Below are 11,313 nucleotides of genomic sequence, written 5' to 3' on the forward strand. Positions count from 1 at the left end.
GCCTCTACTGGAAGTATTTTCAGCTTGATAGAGAAAAGACAAAGAAAAACCAGTGAACTTTTGCATACATATGATAGGTATGAGACTCTTCCTACACATACATATCCTCAGAGACAGAAAGATTTTGTAATGCTTCAAGAAAAGATCCATTCAGTTGACACTAGTAGACTGAGTATCCACCAGTAGTCAAATGAAGATGTTATAAAGGCTAATAACTTCCCAAGTGGGTACAAAAACACATGTTATCCTGGCACAGAGAATATTTTCGATGGCATGTGTCTAGCATATGCTGGAGTCACTTTAATCCTCAAGCCTGATAACAATTACCCATTTTCCTGATTCAGGAGAGGAAAAATACCATGACCAGAGAAACATGTAAAAGTATTATTAGAAATTGTAAAGTTCTGGAAAAGAAATTGAAGACTTTACTGATACAGTTGATGTTTACTACTATCTAAAAGAAGAAGTTTCATAAAAGAAAGGTAAATTTGGAATTGAGCTAGTTATTTGAAAAATAATGGAGTTTAGATTTTGGGGGCAAAATTTAAAATCAAGAAATGGTTGGCTATAGATCAGCAACAATGTACATCTAACAGTCTGGTTAAGAACCCCTCCCCCCCCCCACACAATATATATTTAATTAGAGATATGTTCATCTGCTTTAGATAGCTCTATACCATAAATGGAAGAAGCAGAAGAAATGTGCATCCACAAAGGAAGCTATTACAGTGATGAGCTGATACAACATATGAAAAAGACCAGAAGTGGGCAGCATTGGTAATTCCCAAGAGAACACTGACAGATTCAAGTATAGTCACTCAGGCTGATGAAAGATCTAAAAACCATGTTAGGTAAGGAATGGGAATGTTTAACCTGAAGAAAAGAAAATTAGTCCCATAAAGGCAGGGTGTCATGGGTAATGTTGTACTCCAATTCAAAAAGATCTTAGTTCAAATCCCACTTCTGAACTGTGTGACCCCATATTCTCCCAGACTCAATTTCTTCATCTGTAAAATGAGGGGATGGGACTATATGGTCTCTAAAGGACCTTCCAGCACTAAGTCTATGATCCTTTTGAAGAGGTCACCCACTAAGAGTGTTAGGGTTGCTCTGGATACCCCAAAATACCAACTTTTTAAATTAAAAGTTCGCTTGTATTAGACAAAGATTAAGTCTGTGTTAGGTCATTCTATGATGCTCTCACTATTCTATGGCTCTCTCACAAACATGAAGACAGGATTGGGTCTTATATACAGAAGGTTGTGGGAGGAATCTAGGGGTGGTCTAGGGGAGGAGTTTGGGGAGGGTTTTCAGGAGGAGTTAATGATGTCAATGAGTGATTAAGGGTGGGAGGCCACCTAAAGACTACAGAAAATGGTGGGCTAGGTCAGTTCAAGGGTGGATTAATATTTTGATAGGCTCAAGGGTGGGAAGTAGATGAACAATGGAGGGCTAGGCTAGTAACTAGGCTAGAGTTAGTAATTAGCAGTTAGTAACTAGGCTAGAGGTCTGGGCCCAGCCACAACATAAGGCTTATTGCCTCATGCAAATGCCTCATCAAATGAGCCAATTTAATCAGAGTTCAAGGGAGGTTCCCAGAGCCTGTACCTCAAGGACTCAAGAAGAACTCAAGGGGGCTCCCAGAGCCCATACCTCATCATTCCCCCCTCAAACAAATAGGACCAAATTCCTTTGGGGTAAAGGGTGAATGTCTCAGCTTCTGAAAGTGCTTCCTGCTGGGAAGGGGCGTAGAGCTGTCCCTGCCACTCTGGGTCCCATTCAAGGGGGTCAGACTTCACATTCAAATGGAAAGTGGCTGATGCCAGGTCCAGTGGGATGGAGAACTTGGATTCAGTTAGAGATTTGCATAGCCTTAGTGGTCATCCAGAGGTTGATGGCTTGAACTCTGGAGGAGACAAACCTGGTAAAGAGGTTAAGCAAACAAAGACCAAACACCAAAAAAATAGAGAAAAGACAATTTCTCTGTAATAAAGGACAATTTTCCTGGTTGGAATTAAAGATGACTGTGGAAAGGCTAAAACACTGTCAGATATCCCTTTTCTTTCCAAACTGCTCTATGGACATTTAACACATGGAAAACAATTGAAGCCACAGAATCTAATAGTTTTCAAAAACAGACAACAACTCCCAAAGCCTGTTCTTTCCTTCTATCATCATAGAGAGTAAAAGGTTTCTTCTAGATTTAGTAAAGCTGAAGTGGTGGTCAATTTAGTTTTCAAATTCTCAAAAGCTTTAACCTGGTGGTCTGAGCATTGAGTAGCAATTAACAGTTACAGTCCTTCCTAGGCCTTGGGTTTCATTGGATATAAACCACTGGGGGAACACTTTAGGATCTGGGAGTCAAACAAATGCTGGTGTGGCAGAAGTAGCTCACCCAGGAATTTCCTGATCCCAACTATTGACTCAATTATCTCCCACACTTCTGAGGAAACATAGGGAGATCTGGGAGGCTTAACTAGAGAAAATTGGCTTCCCAATTTCACCAACAGGTCCCTTCCCAACAAGGGAACAAGATAAGTCACTTAACCTCTCTCAGATTCAGTTTCCTTATCTGTAAAATGGAGATAATAAAAGTACCTCCCTCACAGGGTTGTTGTGAGAACCAAATGGAATGTTACATATTACTTTACAAACTTTAAAGCATTATATAAATGTGAGTTATTACATTCAAGAAGCAGTGGGCTACTCATCACTGGATATTGTCAAGTAAAGGACTTGATGACCATTTGGTAGGAATATGGTTAAAAGTATTTATGCTCAAATTTGGGTTTAGATCCCCTCTGGGATGCCTTTCAGGCTCCATGGTATTGTCTTTGACAGTATAGGCTAACTCCTTTGCCTTGATCAGAGACTTAAAGGGATTTAGTGGAGATTGTAGTTTAATGTTTTTAATGTTCTTTTCCACACATTTTATTTATATTAAAGACTATTCATTGTCTATATATGGCATTTTACTTAGCATGTGCACGTTTGTCTTTGTCCTTCATTTACAAAGAGGACCATGACATCAGGGAGATGATGACATGACTTGCAGTTGACTTTAATTTGAGTGAGGGAGGTCACCAGCCTCACTCTCTCCTCCACAGCCATCTAGATTCAGTGACCTGATATTCATCAGGTTGCTTGGAAATGACCCAGGATGTATCGGGACACCCTGGCCCTTTTAGGCTGAGGCCTTTTCAGGTACTCAGAGTGAGATAATGCTCATTCAGTGAATAGATCTCTTTAAGAAGTGAGTCAAGAGATGACCCCTTTAATTGGAAAAAAGAAAAAAATCAAGGTGGGAGGGGAAGACCCTTAGACTTACTGTTCCAAAGAGAGACAGTTACCATTGACATTCACTGTAAGCCAGGAGGTTCCAAAAATACAGCCATTAAGTGTAGTTTGGACAGGGACCTATTGTGGTCCAATCTATAAGCTTCAGAGTGAACAGGGTTGAAGGAGAAGGAAGGAAGGAAGGAAGGAAGGAAGGAAGGAAGGAAGGAAGGTAGGAAGGAAGGAAGGAAGGAAGGAAATGAAGAAGGAAATGGCGAACCACTCCAGTATCTTTGCCAAGAAAACCCCAGATGAGGTCTTTAAGAATTGAACACAACTGATATGACTTAACAGCAACAGCAATGGCTTCCCATAGAAGACTGGATTTTAGCTGGGACTTGAAGGAAATCAGGAAAGCCAGGAGTTAGAGATGAGGAGGAAGAACCTTCCAGGCTTGTGGGACAATTGGTGACAATGCCTGGAAGTGAGACAGCATGTCTTGTTCATGGAACAGCAAGAAAGGCAGCATAACTGGATTACAGAGTATATATTCACTTACTTGGCAGGATGGTGGCCCATTAAAAATGAAGAACTGTTTATCTTTCATAATCTGGTCCATAATATCCATTTATGATTCTTTTTTTCCATGATAGTTTTCCATTTTTCTCTTAATGTTTAAAAACAACAATTCAGACTTGGAGAGAACATATTCACAGACTAGTAAGTGGGAAAAACAATATGACTTTGAGACAATGAGACTAAAATCATTCTCCTATGTATTGTCTTATTATAGTAATTCATTTAGGGAACTAAACACTCATGTTTATTTTTGTGAAATTAAATATTGATCAAGTAATGGAGAATATGTCTTTTCTTATTTCAAGACAGTCATATCTCCCGATTAGGATTTGCCTCTTCTTACCTCTGTCTCATAAACATGAGTTTTGTCTTATTAATTCTGCTGCAAATTTTACATTGAGAATATTGTTAAGACAGCATAAGACATATATTGTCGTTTATTTAATAATGATACACTGTCATAAGAGAGCCCCCGTCTCTTATCACCAACTGAAAAAATCAAGTGTCAATTCTAATCTGGCTCTTCAGCTCCTCTATTAAAAAGGAGGAAGCACAGCAAAAGATGTAAGAGAAACAAGGAATTTCTAAGTAACTTGGAAAATGGGAAAAAGAAAAAAGACAAAATTACAATGCCTAAGAAGGAAAAGGGAGAAAAGACATTTTTTTGTTGCACAGTTGTTTCTGACTCTTTGTGCTCCCATTTGGGATTTTCTTGGCAAAGATGATAGAGGGGTTTGCCATTTCTTTCTCCAGTCCATTTCACAAATGAGGAAACTGAGGCAAACAGGGTTAAGTGACTTTCCCAGGGTCACACAGCTAGTAAATGTCTGAGGCCAGATTTGAACTCAGGAAGATGAGTCTTCCTGACTCCAGACCTGGCACTGTATCCACTGATACCACCTAGATGATCTTCCCATTTAATTTAGTGGTCAACTATGGAGATGCTTGAACTGGGAGAATGGGAAGGTATCTCTTCTCCTCCTAACCTAGATAACCAGTACTTCTCACAAGATATGTTCAAAACCGAGGTTATCCTCTCCCCCACCCCCCCAACATGCTCCATCGTTGATTTCTCTTTTGCCAGTATCACAATTATTTCCTTAGCCAGCTTCCTATATTCAGTACCTTGAAATTATTTTGATTCTTGCTTCGCTCCCTTTCCTCTGTGATATCATGCTTTTTTTTTTTTAAAGCAATCGGGGTTTAGTAACTTGCTCAAAGTTACATGGCCAGTTATTTCTGGGTGTGGTGCTAAGTATCTGAGCCCAGATTTGATCCCCAGGTCATCCCGACACTGGAACAGGTGTTCTTACTCGCTGAGCCACCTGGCCGCCCCCATATCATGCTTTGCATAGTCTGACCAAACTGACCTTCATATGGAAGATTCTTCACATACAACATTCTACCTCTTATCTCTTTGCCATTGCATAGGCTGACCCCCAATGTCTGCACTGAAGTGAAAAGATGATTTACTCTAGAGTCAAAGGACCTGGGTTCAAATCCAGCTTCTGATTCTTGTAACCCATATAACCTAGGGCAAGGGACAGCCTTTTTCCTAATCTGTAAAATGAAGGCATTAGACAAGATGTTCTTTCTGGTTCTAGATCTATGATGCCTCTGTGAGTGTCCCACCACAAAATTGCCTTTTATTTAGTGTGTGTGTGTGTGTGTGTTTGTGTATGTGTGTGCGCGCATGTGATCATGTATACATGTTGCCTCCCTCATCAGCTGAATACAAGCTTCTTAAGGTAAGGGACTGTTTCATTTTTGGTCTCGTATCTCCAGCATAGTTCCTGGAACTTAATATGCACTTCGTATAAATGTTTCTTGTTTGATTAGTTATACTATACTCCTGACACATCTTCCCTCCTCAAAACTCTGATCCCACCAATACACCTACACAGACTGCCAGCCATTTTTCTTACACATACTGGCCATGCCAGATCTCTGCTCTGAGTCAGCTCCTGAGTTGAGTTCACATTCCTTTGACCTACCATGTAAGGTCCTGTACAACCTGGTGATCTCTGTCATTTTCAACCCTATATCATGTTATTTCCCTCCATGCACTCTTTGTTCCAACCCCATTCCATGACCTACTTTCCCCTCCCTTTATTCATTGTTCCCTATGCATAGGAGACCCTCTCTTCCCTCTCCCTTAATGAATTTTTGTCTTTGTTATTGTTTCAGTTCTGTCTGTGAGAGACATCCTTAGTCTATGAATAAACAATATTCATTGGAAAGTCAGGAAGGTTTTCATTACATTTATTTTACATTTATTCTATTCTGAATAAATGGGTAGCTCCCTTAATGGAGTACAGGGACTCAGACAAATGTGAGCCCTTTTATGCTGCTTCCTTTAGAATTTCCCACCTTGTTCTCCATTGGCTAAGTGCAACCTCCTGAACAGCCCATGTCATGCCCCCCTCAAACAGCTCCTCAAGCACACCTACAAGCTTCTAACTCCCTACCTGATCAGAAGCCTGGCCCTGATCAATCACAGCTCTGATTAGAACAAGTCACCTCTGACCCACATTCTGCTATCACTCAAAGACAGGAATACAGGATTACTGGGGAAACAAAATTCCTCCCATTGTTTCCCATAGGTCCAATTAAATGACCCTGTTTAGGGTTTTCCTTGAAGAGATACTGGAGTGGTTTGCCATTTGCTTCTCCAGTACAGATGAAGAAACTGTGACAAACAGAGTTAAATGACTTGCCAAGGGTCACACAGCTATAAAGTATCTGTAAGCAGATTGGAATTCAGGAGGATGAGTCTTCCTGCCTGCAGGACCAGCACTCTATCCACTGCAAGCTAACACCAATGTTACCTTTTCCAGGAGGCTTCAAACACTCTCTCCTAATGGATGACACCTTTTTCCCCAGACCACTCTTCTTACTCTTCTCGTGTGCATTTACGTGTTATTTTTCAATAGCCACTTTTGTATGTAACATGTCCAACCAGAAAGCAGGAAATTAAGAAGTTTTACTAGAAAATAAGCTCCACATGAAGGCCTCACATCTTATCTAAGCTATATAGGCCTCCAGGGCCTGGCAAATTATCCTGCGCAAAACAGGCTCTCATTATTCATTGAACTGAATTGATTACGTGTACAAGAAGTCTTAATGGTAAGAGGTAACTTTTACTTCCTGTTTAGTTCTGTATGTTTTCCCTCTTATAAGTCTTGAATCAATATTTTACTTGGGTCCCAAAACAAATATGTTTCTATTAAGAAATACTGTACATTCTAGCTACATGTAGTAATACTGTTATTTGAGGAAAATATGATTTGGTTTGAAATAAAGTATTTTATTTGTTAGCCCTAAGAATAGGCATTATATTTACTGTAATATAAAAATTGTGATAGGAGGAAAAAATTCTGTATTATTCAGAATGGAATGTTGGCAGCGAGAATGACTGGGCATAAATCACTTTGCTCATAAATATATGTTTATCTTATGCCATTCTGTTTTCCCATTGTGAATTCCTACTTGTTACCTGAGACTTTGTATAGTTAATGGCTTGAATAAATCCTCTCACATGTAGGGTGGTTTCAGACTATAATCCAGAAGGAGGTAAATGACAAAAGAATGCCAACATTAATCTTGCTTTTTTAAAAATTGTTGGGCTCAGACACTTAGCACCCTCCCAGAAATAACTGGCTGTGTAACCTTGAGCAAGTTACTCAACCCCAATTGCTTAAAAAAAACCTATCAGTTCAAGGCAACACAAAAGAGTAACTGAAGTGAGAAGAGCAGTTAGAGCTTCCAGACTTTTAAGAAAGAGCCAAGGAAAAGCATAGGACATTTAAGTGTTCTTTTTCAAGTGTTGTTAAGAGTTGTGAACCTCATGAGATAAAGAGATATGGATAGAAACTGGGCCTCTGATTTTTGTGGCCTTTAGAATTCCAAGTGAGAGGTTCTTTTACTGATGGAGGGTGGTACCTTCTCAGGACATTACAGTCTTAGAACATTGCCTAAGAGCAGCTTAAAAATAGTTTAAAAAATACATAAAATCCACCAATGCTAATGAGTGATGAGTCATACTTTTATGAGTATGAGGTAGTTTGAAGGTTGGCCTTGGAGTCAGGAAGACATCCATTCAAGTCATGGTTGCATGAGACCACGAGCAAGTTGGCTTTCAGGAAATTCTCTAAGATGGAGTTCTTAACATGAACTTGTGTTTTAAGTTTCTTGTTTTGTTTTGTTTTTAATATGTACAACCTATACTGAGCTTCTTAACTTCCCAGTATGGGTGGGTAACAAGGAAGGAAGGGAATGAATCTGGAATTGAAAGTTTTAAAATCAAATATTCAAATATATATATATATATATATATATATACTATTATTAATACCATCTTACATGTAATTGGGAAATAAGATATACAGGCACTGAGGCATAGAGAGCCACTGGAAAAGTTGAAAGGGATAGGGGAGAAAATATGGGAGAGAGCAGTTTGGAGGAGGGGATATCCTGTGGGACTGCTATTTTGGGGCGGTGGGTAGGGGAAAAAATTTGTAACTCAAAATCTGGCAGAAATGAATGATGTAAATTGGAAGTTAATAAAGCATAAAAAAATAAAAAAAATACTTAGGTAACTGTATTTCATTATAATTGGTTTCCTTTATAATCCAATGCATTTTATGCACTTTAATCACTGAATGGGCATTGCCTCAGTCAAAGTGATACCTGTTAAAGACCTTAGTTTAAAAAGGCCAAGGTTGTCCACTGTGTTCAGGGCCATCTCCAGCCATCTTGATATATATCTTGCCATTGAACCCAGATGGCTCCAGAGGAGAGAGTGAGGCTGATGACCCTGAACAGCCTTGCCTCACTTAAATAACCCACTTCACTAGCATGTCATGTCATCACCAACCTTCAAAAACAAAGGATAAATAACATGTAAAGGACTGTAGGTGAAGATGTACTACATACATATCATTCAGATGAGTTCACTGTGATGTTGGTTTTATTAACCTGTCTAGTTGAGGGGTGTTAGGAAGTAGGTATATAAAAAATGAATGTGATGTAGAAATAAGAGACATAAATGAGAAATTAAAAAAGCACAAAGAAAATGTGTTTCAGGATTAAGACAAGAAATGTAACAGAACAAATGTTTGGTGACAATTCAGAAGCTTCATGACTCTATATCATGATGATTTTCTTCCAGAAGAGATTTCAAAGGCAATGACATACATTGAATATTAAAAAACAGTCACACAAAAAAAGAAATAAACTACACTTCAACATAAACGAATGGGTAGTTACAGATATGGGAGCTATTTAAAAATAAAGTATTCATGTGTAGCTAGGGTATTGATTGCTTAGGGCAAAGTTCAAACTGTGACTGTGTGAATATAGCCATCTCAACCTAACCTTAAGGAAAACAAAAGGAAACACAAAAGATAAAATATTGACTTCATCCCAATTGCTTGAGCAGTTTAATTGGGTCAAAGTAGTCCCTGCAAGTATGAAAGATCAAAAGATATTAAAAACCATGTCCACCAATGAAACTATTTTCCAATGAAGAAAAGATATGACAACCAAGGACAGCAAATGTTTGTAATACAAGATTAAAAACTTTCAAGGATGGAATATACCAGCTTAGTACTGGTATATTAACTAGGTAAGGATGTCTCAACTAATCCATCAAAATAATATTAAGCCAAAACCAAAGTCTTGGGAGCCATTGGATGAAGTGAAATAATGTCAGACAAGAAGTCTATACCAACAAGCTGGGAAACTTTTTCATACCTCCATGTATCAACTATAAATTTTCAAGTAATTGGAGAAGGGAGAATTACAGAAATTGGAACATGTGGATGTATCTAAGCTTGAGTTCATTTTACCCTGGAGTCAGTATGTGTTTGTGGGAGAGTTGTCACAGATGTTGGTATGTTTGCATGTGTGTATGTGATATTTTGTACTAGTTGTTTCTATTGTACTGCTTTACCACTTAAGGCTGGCTGATTAATCTAACTCTCAAATGATAGTCTTAAGTCAACGGTACTAGAACGAGGAGGTTTTAACATTTTTGTGTGTGTCATAGATTACTTTGGAAGTTTGGTAAAGTCTATTGACTCCTTTTTAGAATTATGTTTTTGTATGCATAAAATAAAACAATCAGGATTATAAAGGAAGCCAATTAATTGAAATAAAGATATACATTTTTTCTTATCTGGGTTTATAAGCTCCCTGTGGACCCCAGGATAAGAACTACTGAATCAAAGGGAAGTCAATCCTAAACGCTCAAGGGTTGATGGAGACATTCTAGTTCTGGGAGCCTGACTTATCAATGGGTGTTGGATGAGGATGTATCAAAAAGCTCTGAGGGCTACCATGGTAACTGGGTAAAGGAGACAACAGAAGTTGAAAGTACATTGCATTTGTAGCCAGAAGACCTAAATTTGAATATGGTGTTGCTATTTACTACCCATGTGTCCTTGGGCAAGTCACATAATGTATTGGGATTTAGTTTCTTCATCTGTATATGACCTTGGATGACCCAGACTAAAATCTAATGTGATTGTAACAGTAAATTCTGAGGGGCCCTTGAAAATGTAATTCAGTGTTTTGGAGACATTTTCCCCTTCCCACCTCAGTTATAGAGAAAATCTCTTGTTCCATTTGCATTAAACTAGGTAGAGCTATGCCGACAAGGGACATTAGCAGCATCTTAGTGTCAGCCCCAGACTTGTCAAGAAAGCACAATTGAGGGGACCACTCGTAAGGTCAACATCCTTTAAGATCTTTGGAAAAGTGGCAAAAGTTCAAATCTTGTATAACTTTTTCTCCTTGTGCCTGATGAGCTATCGGATGTTATAAAAACAAATTTTCTTGCTGTTTCTTTATTCTGATTTGTTTTCCATTTAAAAAACAAATTAAAGATAGTCACAAGTATTGCATTGCCAGCACACCCTGGACATGTATTTGAATACACATAAGCTAACTATAACAGAAGGACAGACCCCATTTCAATCGTCTAGGAGTTTAATGTGGCTTGGGGATTTAGGAATGATATAGTTTATGATTATTCATTAATAATTTATATTTCTATAAATGTCCCAAGAGGCAGATCATAAACTGGCTTGAGGATTTTTCTTTTTCTCCTAGACTATGCAAGCTGTTGTTAGTAGCCAAAGTGTGTGCCTGAGGCTAAGTGATCTCTCATTTCCATTCCTCAAACACCATGCAAGAGAAAGGAGGGAGCTGACAAGCGAGAATGTTGGCTAAAGGGGTGGTTACATTCAAAGCCAAGTCCCACAGGCAAAGACAACTGTAGCCTGGGATGATCTGTGCTGTTCTTTTCCACCCTCATTAACCAAACTGTGATCTCCCTTGCAAGACTTGCTGATGACATCATGATGCTAGGGTTTCAAACAGTAAAAAGCAATGGAGGGGAAAATGAGCTTGCAGAGTTTGAGATGAAATCTAGCTAAGCCTCATCATTTGTAAATG

This window comes from Petaurus breviceps, unplaced genomic scaffold (genome assembly GCF_028583685.1).
Source record: "Petaurus breviceps papuanus isolate PSGF00001 unplaced genomic scaffold, PetGlider_PUasm1.0 90784, whole genome shotgun sequence".
Taxonomy (NCBI): domain Eukaryota; kingdom Metazoa; phylum Chordata; class Mammalia; order Diprotodontia; family Petauridae; genus Petaurus; species Petaurus breviceps.